At 47.8% G+C, this 14,102-nt stretch overlaps 1 long non-coding RNA gene across 2 annotated transcripts; it reads right to left on the bottom strand.

Moving 5' to 3' along the window:
* Positions 1-5,000: 5,000 nt before the first annotated feature.
* LOC141041486 (uncharacterized) lies at positions 5,001-11,426 on the bottom strand. 2 transcript variants are annotated; one of them, XR_012201624.1, is made up of 3 exons: positions 9,813-11,426; positions 9,500-9,716; positions 5,001-5,498 (listed from the first exon to the last, which is right to left on the bottom strand). It is a non-coding gene; the product is annotated as an uncharacterized lncRNA (long non-coding RNA). The 2 variants fall into 2 exon arrangements; XR_012201623.1 differs by having other exon boundaries at positions 9,500-11,426.
* Positions 11,427-14,102: the final 2,676 nt, after the last annotated feature.

Here is a 14,102-nt window from a genome sequence, read left to right as displayed (position 1 = left end):
CCGTTGATTGATCCCGACTAATTAGATTTACACGGGCTGATGACGACCGGAGGCAAGGCAAGCAATGCAAGGTCGCTTAAAGTCGCCGATTAATTGATGTGACTGGACTAGACTTGGAACTGACACTGATCTTTCTATCTATCTACTTATGATCTATCGCCTGCCCGGCATATCTGCCTACTTCATCTCCCCATGTCGCCCGGCCTGCTATATTAGTTACTGGACTGGACTAATGCCTAACTTCACCTTTTTAGGACATGACAGCGAGTAAAAAGCTTCTCACAGCACTCTCTGCACATTGTACTATAGTACGTAGTATCCTCCATATGCATGTGCTCAAAATCATTGGGTTTTAATTAAACTATGATATGTGGACATAATCCATTTTCATTAGAGGAATTAGTTAATGATTTTGATGGTGTCGGTTCTGCGTCGTGTCCGTCTGGTTGACCTTTTGTTGCCGTATCTCTGGGTAGGGTACGCATCGAATACTGAAATGGTTAGGCAGATTAATCAGGCAACGTCATAAAGAAAAAGGTTTCTAGTTTAGTGTGGCTGACTTTGATGTCCAAAGATGGATAAATTGGCATGCAAGTTTGGCGGCAAGAAAGTTAATGAGAAGAGCTTGTAATCACACGTAAACGTAGGCCGTTGTTGTGGACATGACACATACTTATTTTTTGCCCGTAGACGTGGCACATACTTGAAGATGAAGCTTTGACTACTGTCTCTTTGCGTATAAAATTAGACTACAAGAGATTTTTGGAGCACGAGTGCATTGGAGCAGTTAATATTGAATAGTTCGAAAAACACAGTTTTAAGTATTGAAAAATTCTTTAAAAAAATCTACATGTTCATATGGATGCATATTAAAAATGTGAGAAGTTTGTAACAAAGTAGTAAACTTGTGAGCTACACAAAAATGACAAAATGGTGATTTCCAAATAGTTGATTTGGTCGGTCATTTTTGTGTAGCTCTCATGGTACTTACTTCATCACATAAATATGCACATGTGAGGTCTACAGCCATATGAACATATATTATTTTAAGAATATTTAGAAACTTCAAAATACCATTATGGCACTATTTGAAATATAGTGCTCACTGGAGCACGCGCACCAACGCGGTTTTTTACAAAAATAGATGTGTATTCACGGGTAGAATAGATAAAGCATGGTGTCCAGTGAGATCAATTAATTTGAAGTATCAATGTTGGTAAAATTTCATCTCGAAACAAATGTTGGTACCTTCTTTTTGTAGTGATACTCAAAATTTAAAATGTTTGGCTATTACTTGTTGCTTGTTAGTCACGCTTCAGTGCCACCGTGTGGTATGACTGGTGGGTTTTTTCCTAATGTTTTAGCACTATTTTTATTCATCATAAAGTTTCTATTTCCCTTATTTTTTTCCAGCATTTCCATTCTTTTATGCTATTTAGTATGGATTTCACTGCACATTGAACGTCGATTTTTTAAGGATGGCAAAACAAAAGTTTTTCTATGGAAAATTATGTTGTCGCGGGGATGCCAATTTTTTTTAGCAAGCATGGAAAATATTGGCACAAAACGAACATGGCAAAGATTTGCCATGCTTGCTAAAGGAGATTGCCATCCTCGCGATAACATAATATTCCATAATAAAACATTCGTTTTGCGATGCTTAAAACACTGACGTCATATTTTTAACATTCTCGTTTACTATTTCCTTTCTTAAGCTTTTGTCCAATTTTTCCTTGAATTTTTTCCTTTGGTTTTTCACCTAGTTCTTATTTGTTGTTCGGTTAAATTTTCCATACTATTTTTTCCTAGTGTTTTTTGTTTGCAGTAGACAACAACCAACAAATGCAATATGTGACAAAACACAAATACAATAAGTGTAAATATTTGCAGCATATATCAATGAAGAAATGTGTTAGACAATTGAGAGTACAAAGTATAACTGTAATAGTAGGACATATGGAACCTCGTTAATAAATATCATGCGTCAGTGGTGTTTGTGATCTTGCGTATCATGGTCCACTTTAACACAAGTATCCAGAAGCAACACGATCACACACAGCTTGTTTGCGCGACAATGCAATCAAACCATCAATGTAGAGATATGTAGGGTAGGGTTTGACCAAATCTATGCGGGACATTTCGAGACAGATGATGATTGGGATTCCCTCCCGTATGTGTAAGATCGATGGGTATTAGGCGAGACGATTTGCTAAGCTGGTCGAGTTACAACGAGTGGTGTGGTAATTCAGACGAGACGCTCATGTAAAATGGGGGCTTTGATTTGGACCGTAAAAAAACGACCTGCTGCTGCACCGAAATGGAGATGCGCGTTAATCATGAAGCAACGAAGATGAACTGCATGGTGCCGACTACGGACAGGGGAGTAGCAATCAGTGTTTTTCCCTGTTCTTTTATTGAAGTGGAAGCAATCTGTTACTACGGACAGGGGAGTACTAGCACAGAAGAAGTGAGGATGCTGTGCGACCGTCGATTGATCCCGACTGCTGGTTGATGACGATCGGAGGCAAAAAGGACTGGACTGGACTGGACTTGAAGTCGCCGATTAATTGACGTGACTGGACTGGACTTGGACTGGCCGGCATATCTGCCTGCTTCATCAACCCATGTCGCCCGGCCTGCTAGCTTTATTAGTTACTGGATTAAGGCCTAACATCACCTTTTTAGGAGATGATAGCGAGTAAAAAGTTTCTGACAGCTATGACCCTGTCTCCCACCATGTGCACACCTCAGGACACGTTTACTTTGACGAAAAGGTGTTTCCCTCGCACCAGGTACCACCGTCTGCAATGCCTTCGGCGGAGCTGCTCGCTGCGCCCCAGCATGGCGCGGGCCCCGTTCACAGCCCCACACCGCCTCTTCGGTTCGGCGGCTGCTTCCTCCTCCACCACCGGTTGCGACTCCCTCTGCAGCCTCTTTAGGGTGCAGCCGCCGACGTCGAGTCGGACCCGGCATCTCCTTCGGGTGCCTCGGCTGGCGCCACTTCGATCGCCGCCTCGGGACAAGCGGACGGTGACGCCACGGCAGCCGGCGATGCCGCCTCCGCTGCTATCTCGCCTGCCACCTCCTCTGCGACGGGTTCAACTCCACCCTCACCCGTCGCTGCACCGCCCTTTGGCGTGATGACACGGGCCCGGGCAGGTCTGCACCGGCCGAGTGCACGCTATACTTCCGACGAGTATGTGTGTGCTGCTTCGACATCGGCACCATCACCCATTTCCTCCTCCGCTCGCGCAGCCCTTCCTAGCCCTCATTGGCTTGCGGCGATGGGGGGGCAGTTCAATGCTTTGCAGCGCAACAACACGTGGCATCTTGTTCCTCGGCCTCCCCATGCCAACGTCATCAGTGGCAAATGGGTGTTCCGCCACAAGACACGTCCGGATGGATCTCTCGAGCGCTACAAAGCTCGTTGGGTGGTCCGTGAGTTTTGACAGCATGGGGGTGTGGTCTTCATCGACACCTTTGCCCCGGTTGTCAAACAGGGCACGATTCGCACAGTCCTTCAGTTGGCGGTCTCGCGCGCATGGCCCGTGCATCAGTTGGACGTCTCCAACGCTTTCCTGCATGGCCACCTTGGCGAGCAGGTGTTCTGTCAGCAACCCACTGGCTTCATCGACGCCGAGCATCCAGATCACGCGTGCTTGCTCTCTCATTCCCTCTATGGGCTGAAGCAGGCGCCATGGGCGTGGTACCAGCGTATCGTGGCATTCCTACAGTGGCTTGGTTTTCGGTCCACACTTTCCGTTGCTTCACTTTTCATGTATCATCAGGGAGCTGCTACCGCGTACCTAGCTTCTGCTCGATGTCGACGACATCATCCTGACGGCATCCTCCCCTGAGCTCATTCGGCAGCTCATGGCTCGTCATCGTGATGAGTTTGCCCTCAAGGAATTGGGGCCACTGCATTACTTCCTTGGCATCGAGGTGGTCAGGCGCGCTGATGGCTTCTTTCTGCATCAGCAGAAGTATGCCCACGAGCTTCTCGAGCGCGCTGGCATGCTTAACTTCAAGCCTGCCGCCACGCCTGTCGACACGAAGGCGAAGGTTTCTGCCCTGGAGGGATCTCCTGTGCCTGACGACGCGTTCTGCCGCTCCATCGCCGGTGCCTTGCAGTATCTGACGCTCACCCGTCCTGACCTGCAGTATGTCGTGCAGCAGGTGTGCCTTCATATGCACTCCCCTCGTGACTCCTACTAGACTCTGGTGAAGCGTATCCTTCGGTACATACGTGGCACTATGACCTTGGAACTCACCCTGGCGGCTTCCACTTCCACCGACATTGTTGCCTATTCCGACGCAGACTGGGTTGGTTGCCCCGACACTTGTCGTTCTACATCAGGCTACTGTGTCTATCTCGGGCCTCGCTGATCTCATGGTCGTCCAAGCGGCAACCCACGATCTCTAGCTCGAGTGATGAGGCGGAGTATCGGGCAGTGGCTAACAACATTGCTGAGTGCTCTTGGCTCCGTCAACTGCTTCAGGAGTTGCTTTGTGAGGTCCACCAAGCCCTGCGACAACGTCTCCGCCATTTATCTCTCCGCCAACCATGTTCGTTAGCGCCGCATGAAGCATATTGAGCTCGATATAGACTTCGTTCGTGAACCGGTGGCGCTTGGTAGAGTTCATGTTCTACACGTCCCTACCGCTGAGCAGTTCGCCGACATTATGACAAAGGGACTACCGACGTCAGTCTTTGAGGAGTTTCGATCCAATCTCTGTGTCTCCGGTGACGCTTCGACTGCCGGGGGGGGGGGGGGGGGGTTGAACGAACGTTATCTACTTTACATGTATAGGACTAGGGTCTTGTACTTATACCGTTGTATCCCCTCTCTCCCTTCTGTATATTTGTACATCTTGGGAGATAAGTAGAGGCCGGTCCATCCTGTACGTATATATGTGCATCATGCGAACGATCAATGAATTATCGATGCATGCAATCTCTCTCTTCCTAACTTACAGGTATGACCGAATGAGAGTATATATTAACTTTTTCAGTCCTTTTTTCCAACCGGGCTCGCACGCCTTTCCATTAATTTTGCAATCAACGGAAATACAATGTTCCAGTAGTTTTCCAAGACAACAACCCAAAATAAGATTGAAAGGGGAGGAGCGAGCTGGAGCATCGACAGGAAACCCACCGCGAGAAGACCCTAAAACGGATCAACCGCCATGGGACGGAAACCTGATGACACTGACTAGCCACTACCCTAACCACAAAAGATAATAGTGCGAAACCTGAGAGGCTACATAGCCTACTCAGGGCATAAAGAGATAATCCTCCAAAATCACAGATCACTCCAGGACGGGCATCAAACCCCAGTGGACTGGAAAACGAGCAGGTTAGGCGATCTGGATCCCATCTCCATCCTTCAAAAGCATCACACCTCGCGAGTGAGACCTGTCCGCCAGAGCTGCTGCCGCATACGCCAATCTCTTCACGCCCGCCTGAAACTTCGACCTATCTTCTTCTTTCAACAGCCCTGCCCAATACAACATAAAAGAGCATGCACTGAAAACAGCCTCCAGTGGAGAATGAGCATTATATTTGTCAAAAGTGACTTTATTTCGAAGACACCAGATCCCCCAACACAAAGCAGCAATAATCATCATATAGAAATTTTTTCCACCTGGGAAAAATTTATATAACCACGCCCAACTTTGCCATAGAGACCGTGGGCAACAGGATGCTCCAGCCGTGAGCCCCAGGGTCCCCCAGACTGTTCGAGCAAGAGGACATGTAAAGAATAGATGGTTTGCAGTTTCTATGTTAGTGCAGAAAGAGCAAACAGGATTCCCAGGCCAATTCCTCTTCCGCAAATTATCCCGAGTAAGCACAGCATTTTGAAATAGCTGCCACGGAAATATTTTGATTTTCAATGGGATACTAGCTTTCCAGATCCACTTATAGTTAGGACCAGCTAAATCCCTCTCCAACCATTCATACATAGATTTAGTGGTAAATCTTTTGTTCTTGCAGAGATTCCAAAACACAGTGTCAGGGGTAGTGTTTAAAGCATATTTTTTTGCCTCAGATACCACCCACTCCCACTGATCATTAACCTCCCCAAACAGCCTGCGCCTGAAGCCCATCTTGTAGTTTTTTGCCACAAAATCAGCAATAGTCCCATCCTGATCCTGACATATGCTGAACAGGATAGGGAATTTTTCACACAAGGGCGCAACATCTAACCATGGGTCATGCCAAACCCTAGCCAAGTTACCACTATTAATCTTGATAGCCCTTCCTGCCATATATGTCTCCTTAACTTTCATAATCGCTTTCCAGCAAGGGGAATCCGAAAAACGACTACGAATATTAGCCACAGTTTTGTTTTTGAAATATCTGGCCCGAATAATTTGCTGCCACAACCCATCTTTAGTTTCAAGCTTCCACCACCACTTAGTTAACAAACTAATGTTCTGCTTATGGAGGTCCTTGATCCCCAGCCCACCTATTCTTTTGGACCGGCAAACCCTAGCCCATTTCACCATATGATAAGCACGTTTTTTGTTCTTTCTTTTCCAGAAAAATCTTCTCCGGTGTTTATCCAGTTTATCAATAAAAGTCTTGTTGAACAAGAACATAGACATAAGATAAGAAGGGATCCCATCCAAGCTCGAACCTAACAAGGTGAGCCTAGCTCCAGATGAAGCTGCATAGGCTATCCAGGCATCTAGTTTTTTTATCATCTTAGCATCTAGGAAATCCAACTCTATATTATTCAAAGTGGAGTAGGAGATCGGTGTACCCAGGTATTTCATAGGTAAAGAACCCATCTGACACCCAAACATCTCAGCATATACTGCATCAGTCTCATTATCCCTTCCTATAATAATAATTTCGCTCTTGTCGAAATTAATTTTCAATCCGGACATGAGTTCAAACAAATAAAGCAATAGTTTCACATTAACAGCTTTATCTATATCATGCTCGAAGCAAATGACAGTATCATCTGCATATTGCAAAATCCCCACTCCATCCTTTATAAGATCAGAAGCCAACCCTTTGACGAGGCCATTTTTCTGGGCCGAGGTCATCATCTTAGTTAGGCATTCTGCCGCAAGATTAAACAGGAATGGAGAGTGTGGATCACCTTGCCTGACCCCTTTAGCACTCTGTATATATGGTCCTAACTCATCATTGATCTTAACACTAACCGTCCCATTCCTTAGGATCTGATTTACCCATCCACACCATTTTTGGTTAAAACCACGTTTGACATGACATTCTAGCAAAAAGTCCCAATTGACTTTGTCATAGGCTTTCTCAAAGTCAAGTTTGAGAATCACTCCTTTTTGTTTTTTGATATGAGTGTAGTGCATAATCTCATGTAGGGATAAAATGCCATCTACTATATGCCTCCCCTTGATAAAAGCATTTTGCTGTATGCTAAACAGTTTATGTGCATATTTTCCAGCCATAAGGTACATGACCTTGGTAATAAGTTTGTACGGACAACGCAATAAACAAATTGGTATATATTGCTGTATTCTACTAGCATCAGTCGATTTAGGCAATAAGGTAATGATGCCATAGTTCAGCCTTTGCACATCCAGTTTCCCCTCATAGAACCATTCAAACAGAGCAAATAGGTCCGGAGCTACGACCTCCCAGCAATGTTGATAAAATTCAACCGGAATATTATCGGGCCCAGGTGCCCGGTTAGATTTCATGTCGAATAGGGCTTTTTTAATTTCCTCAATAGAGAAGGGTTTAGTTAGTTCATCATTTTCTTCAGAAGATATCCTTTCCTCATGGGACCAAAGATTTTCATCAATACGACAAAGGTTACCGGGGGCTGGTCCGAAGAGATTCTTATAATATTCAGTAGCATGCGTCAGGAGGTTCTTAGTCCCTTCAACAATGATCGCACCATACTCCAGTGAGATCATGGAATTTTTCCTCCGGCGTCCATTTGCTACCTTATGAAAAAAAATAGTATTGTTATCTCCTTTCAGGAGCCATCTCTGAGTAGAGAATTGATGCCAATACAGCTCTTCCTCCACATACATGTTATTGAGCTCTAGCAAAATTTCCAGTTTTCTGGTATAGGCCTGTCCACATAACCCAACAGTCTCCTCAAGCCCTTCCAGCTCTTGCAGTTCGAGCTTAATGATGTTTCTTCTGATCTTGTTGTGCCCAAAAATATTGGAGCCCCACCCTTTAAAGAATTTTTTAATTCTCTTCAGTTTTATGTTCAAAGTGTCAATAGGGTCCTCGGTATATACAGGTCTCGACCAAATTTCAGCAACCAGAGGCAAAAACTCTAGGTTATTAAGCCAATTGTTGTCAAACTTAAAGCACCTATTACCTGGTGCTCTAGAGGAGGCCAAACCCCCATTCAACAACAAAGGGTTATGGTCAGATAACTCCCTCACTAGCTTACTAACTGAAACAAGAGGATACAAGTCCTCCCAGTCAGATGGCATTAATATCCTATCCAACTTCTCCAGGGTAGGATTCTCCTGCTTGTTAGACCAGGTATAACACCCTCCTGACATACTGATCTCTCTAAGCCCCAGAAGGTGGATGACTGAATTGAACACCTCAGAAAAATGGGACATGGGGGTTTTCTTGTTCTTCTCTCCACTGTGCCTAAGGATATTAAAGTCTCCTCCCACCAAATAAGGAATGTGGGTACTATTGCACATACTAGACAGTTCTGCAATGAATTCTGGTTTATTTTCATCCTGAGCTGCTCCATACACCACTAGCAGGGCCCAGTTGCATTTCTTACCTTTATCAAAAAGATCCATTTGAAGGACATATTTCCCATGTTTAACATTGATAAGATCAAATTTGTCTTTATTGACACCACCCAAAATACCTCCTGATTTACCCCTGGAAGGAATCCATTCCCATTTAAATTTACCTTCAGGGTCCAATTTCCTAAAATAGGAAGGATTATATGATTTTTTTCATAGTCTCTTGCAGACCAATAAAATCCACATCATTGGCATTAATGATATCAGTGAGGCAGGTAGACATGCCTTTCTTGCCTCCCCCCTACAGTTCCATAATAGTCCTATCATTTATATCTTGCAGGTTTCCCCCTCTCCCTAGTAGGTCTGCCAGGATTCAGGGCAGACTTACCATCCTTATTTTTTATCTGACTCCTCGTTACAGGTCTGTCCATATCATGAGGGGACAGGACCTTCACTTTTTTCCTCTGTTGAGCATGTTTCCTTTTTTGTCTAGACTGTACCAGGATATAAGGCTCATCATCGTCTACATTTTCATTATCCCAAGTAAATAATAAGGGGATATCATTACCCAGCCCATCATTAATAGTAATAGGAGGAGTGTTAGTTTCAACCCTCTTATCATGTAACAGGTTTCTAGATACTTCTAATTCACGCAAAATATCTATCGTGTCAAAGCTATCATCAGGAATATGCACCCCCATCATAGCAGCCCGAGCAACGATAGCACTATCATCCAACACAGAAAATTGATTATTCAAGTGGGATATTTTTTTACCTTCAGCATCGCACTTCTTCAGTCTGTTGGTGGCCGTCTCCTCCACACGCTCCAGTTTCTGAAACTGTCTGCGCGAAGCCCGCCCTTCAGGAGCCATATTTTCATGCATTAGCGATCCAGAAGGCGATTCAACAGTGTAACACTGTGACTATCCCCCCTTCAGTGGACCCTTCATCAAGAGGCACAATATGAGGCAGAGATGGCCACACCACATAATCTGACAAGGGAGGAAATTTTTCTCCATAAGAGTCATCAACATATTGCATAAACATCGGAGATGGAGGAATAGGAGTTTGGATAATATCCCAAGCACCTTTTTTCATATTGCCAGCAACATTAGGAGACCTTTCCATCTCATCCCCTGATATCTCATCAGTTTTTTCCTCATAAGATTTTTCAGCTGGTGATTCAGGATAAGACATTTTCTCAGCTGCATATTCTCTGGCCATAGATTCGAGCAAAAGCTCAGTATGATTTCCCTCATCGCTTTCCCCCTCCTCCTCACTTTCAGCTACTGCAGATAATCTTTGTGACCCCTTATCATATTTTTGAGAAGAGAAATTTCCCATCACAGATGCACTGGTTTCCCCTTGCCCATCAGAAGAAGCAGGATATGAATTCATCCTGGCTTTCTTTGGGAAAGAGGGTGATGCACTGTTGTCCACAGTGACAGAGGCATGATTTTTCTCTCCTCCAGCCGTCACAATTTTTTCAACCTCATAATAAAAGTCATAGAATTGTTCCCCCAACATGCCTCAGCAGTGGGGGGGGGGGTTCACCTCTCTACATCCAAGAAGAATTCTAACGTACTCAGGTTTATGCAGAGTAGATTCATCCACCTCAAGAGTGATACCTACTAACCCTCCTGCATATGCGACATGCTCAGAACATCTTTTCTCTAAAGGAATATTACAAACTCTAACCCATGCTTTTTCCATTCCCCCTTTAGCACCAACAGAAGCTGATCAGGGCTTTAAGTTGACCACAGCAGCCCCATCTTTCACAGGTAGGCGTTTCCCATAGTAACAGGCCCTCTCCACCTCACTAGCATTAGGAAATCTCATCACAAATTGATTATGACCAATGGGACGAGTTGTACGGCTCCATTTCTTTTTACCAGGCTTATGAGCAAAGAAGCCATTAAACTCAGATTCAATTTCTTTAGCTGTGGCACTCCCCTCCACAATAGAAATCACTACATTGTTCGTTTTCTCATTCTTCTTAGCAACACACAAATCAGGGATATAGAAAAAGCCCTGCCCAGGGGATTGGAAACCACACAGAAAAGGTACGCATTCCCACGGCCTCAGAGTTTGACACAACTGCACCATATGCCCAAGCTTATTGCATTTCTCACAACGAACAGTAGGGCAACGAGGAGCAAAGTGACCTGGGAGGTTGCAGTTGAGGCAGAGCTTGTTGTTGACCTTGGTAGTTGGATCTGGAGCATCCACCGTTGCCGATGAAGCCGTCTGAACCGTCGACGTCGTCGTATTCGCCCGCGCCTTGGCGTCTCCACCCATTGCCCTTGCCGCAGCCTCCCATCGATCTTCAGTACCTCCGCCAGATCTGGCCCCTCCAGATGGTGGCGGCGGCGGATCTGGGTGTTGCCACACCATGTGGCGAGAGGGATTCGCCTGCGCCGTCTTGCGTCCCCCGCCGAATCCACCGCGCGTCGAGGAGTCGCGCCATCCGCCAGATCTGCCTCCCCCACGATCCCCCATCGATGCGGATGAAGCACCGCGCCCACGCGCGCGAGCACCCGCCACCTGAGCGAACGAACGCTCGTCGCCGCCCACCTTGCCACGCCACCACCCGAAGGAATCTCGCGAGGGGGGAGAAGAGGAATGGCAAACCCTAGTTTTCTCCCATAGGTGCCCGAAGAGCGGAGCGAGATGAGAGTCGCGGCTCTCAATAATGGAGGTAGGTGGGGCGTGGGGGATATGATGTGTTTGCTCCCTCTCCGCGCCCCGCGGTCTCCCCCTGGTCAGATCTGGGCCCGCTGTGGCGGTGAGACCGCCATGAATCCACCTCTCTCGTGCTGCCAGATGTACCACATCCGACAGCTGCATGGCTCCTCCCCTCCCCCACTGGCATGCATGTCCCCACCTCCCGCGTCTCCGTGCATGGCGCACTGTCAACCCTGGCCCGGTGACACGGGAAGGAAATGATCTGATCCGGCTCGATGCACTCCCCCTCGTGTAGATATCGCGCATCCACCGTCACGCCACGCGTGTCAACCAGGACCATGCGAAGCGCGCCGTGCCGGAGGACGATCTCGCCGGCGGCGGCGGTGAGGACGCGTGCCGTGACGAGGTCGGCGACGTAGCGTGTCTCACGAGTCTCGCGCTCCATCTATGGCTTCAACATCGGCGACGTACGTGATGCTTTTCTACGGCCGGTGCTTAGCTGCCGTGACGCGACGCCCCCTAACTTTTTCAGTCCTGAATAAAAGCTCGATACATATCTGATTTACAAAATGACTTGCTAGGGAGTAGGAGCCTGGATAAAACGGGATACTTAGTAGTACATCACACACCAAGTTGATGCACCGGTTGTGTCTTGGAAGGGGTGATTTGGAGACCTGACAGGCCCCAAATATATAAAATACAGTAGTTCAGTGGTTCCTTCCAGTGGATGGATCTGTTGACCTTGCAGGGGAATCTGACAGGCCCCAAATAAAATACAGTTGCTAGTTATACTCCTATTAGCTAGTACCGTATCAGGTACTAGTGCGGTATGATATGGTGGTGGCAGCTTAGTTGGCATGTGTTGATGCATGATCCTTCTTCTCGTCGTCCCGCTAGCTACTTGTTTCGTTGATCATTGATCTTTGTATGGCGATGGATGGTTCTTCTTCTTTTCTCCCTCTTGCTGTTGTTTGATGGTTGATGATTGCTGTTTGGATGATTGCTCAGGTGAGTTTTCCACGTAGTGGTAGTACGTGGTAGCCCGTGAATGTGGCGGAAAAGAAAAGGGATGGAGAGCAAGTTGAGGAAAAGCGGATGGGCGGGACGATGCGGTCAGGCACATGGAGACAAGGGTTGGGATTAGCGGTACGTACGTACGTACGTAACCATGCTGCTGCTGCTAGCTGCGACTGTTGAGGATGCACGGTGGAGAAAGCTTGGCTTGGCTTTGCTCCTCGGGAATGATCGAATGAATGAACGGAAGAATGATGATTAAAGTACGTGGGATCGATAAAGCTAGTGGAAGAAGAAGAAGAAGAAGAATGGGGTTGATCAATCCCCTAAAAAAAGAGAAGAGAAGAGAAAAGTTGCGTGTTTGTTTACTGTGTGTAGGGCAGACGATGCCAAACTTGTAGCAGCAGTGGAAAAGGCAGAGAAGCGGAGGCATGAGCAGACCCGAAGGCAGAAGCAGCGTGCGGCGTCGGTCGACGGTGGCGTGTGCTTGGAAGGCCGGGCGGGCGGGCGGCGCCGACGCGACCGGTGGAGCGCGTCGGCGGCCGGGGGGTGGGGTGGAGTGGAGGAGCAGGAAGGACAGTGGCTTTAGCCCGCCCCGTCCAGTGGGTGGAAAGGACTGCGTTGCGTGTTTGACCCACGATCCGACGGACGTACTGTACGCACGGATCATGTACACTAGACCCGGCCGGTTTGAGTTTGACATTTGGAGCCCGCCTGGGGTGGACTAGACTGTCTCCCGCACATCGGGGCAGTGGCAGCAGGAGCAGTAGCAACCAAGCGAGCAGCCGGCATAGTAAATTGCCTGCCGCGAGGAACCAGCTGCGTCCCGAGGGAGAGAGAGAGAGAGAGAGAGAGAGAGAGCGCGCGGTGGGACCGTCATCCCGAGGAGGCGAATCCCGAGGTCCAGGCCCAGCGCTGGCATACCCCAACCCCAGACCCCATCCATTTCACCCCGCCCCGAGCAAGCAACCCCGTTCCGGCTCATTCTTTACTGCCCGCTTTCCCACGCACAGCATTTCTCCCTCCGCCCTCCGTCTCACGGAACGGCCTGCTCTACCTACACCGGAGCACCACCGGCTGCCACCGCCAACTCTCCCTCTCCCGTCCCGCGGCCCGCGGGTAAAATCACACAAAGCTCGCTGGTGCGGTGTCGCAATGCAAGAGATACCGCTTCAGTGGCCGCTGCTGCCATCACGGCTCTCCACGGTTCTCTCCTTTGGGTACATCTCTGTTGCTGCAAGGTCGCCGGTGTTGCAATGGGGGACAGCGCCAGCGGTGTGAGATCACCTGTTTCGCCACAACTATCGCCGACACAACGGCAACCGCAACATCCTCCACATTGCGACGGCCGACGGGTGACCGCAACATCACCCATGTTAGGACCGATTACCGCATCATCGTCCATGTTGCGATGTTCCGACGACTACCTAGGACAAACACAACGACTCACGACCCGATCGATATTTGTCAAGGATCAGCCAGCCGATGCGTAGCGCGGGCCAAAAAGAATCGACCAAGAACACGGCACGTACGCACATCATCTCCCCTAGGCTAGGCCCCTAGCAAAGCAGATCGTAACTGGAACAAAGAAACTTGAACAAGCACTTACGATGACAGGTCCTCGCTCCGTTGATCCCCAATTATTGCGAGCGGCCACGCAAGCTGGTAGGGTACGTGCT

The sequence above is a fragment of the Aegilops tauschii genome, chromosome 2 (genome assembly GCF_002575655.3).
Source record: "Aegilops tauschii subsp. strangulata cultivar AL8/78 chromosome 2, Aet v6.0, whole genome shotgun sequence".
Lineage (NCBI taxonomy): Eukaryota > Viridiplantae > Streptophyta > Magnoliopsida > Poales > Poaceae > Aegilops > Aegilops tauschii.
This window is presented reverse-complemented; position numbering and strand designations above follow the sequence as displayed.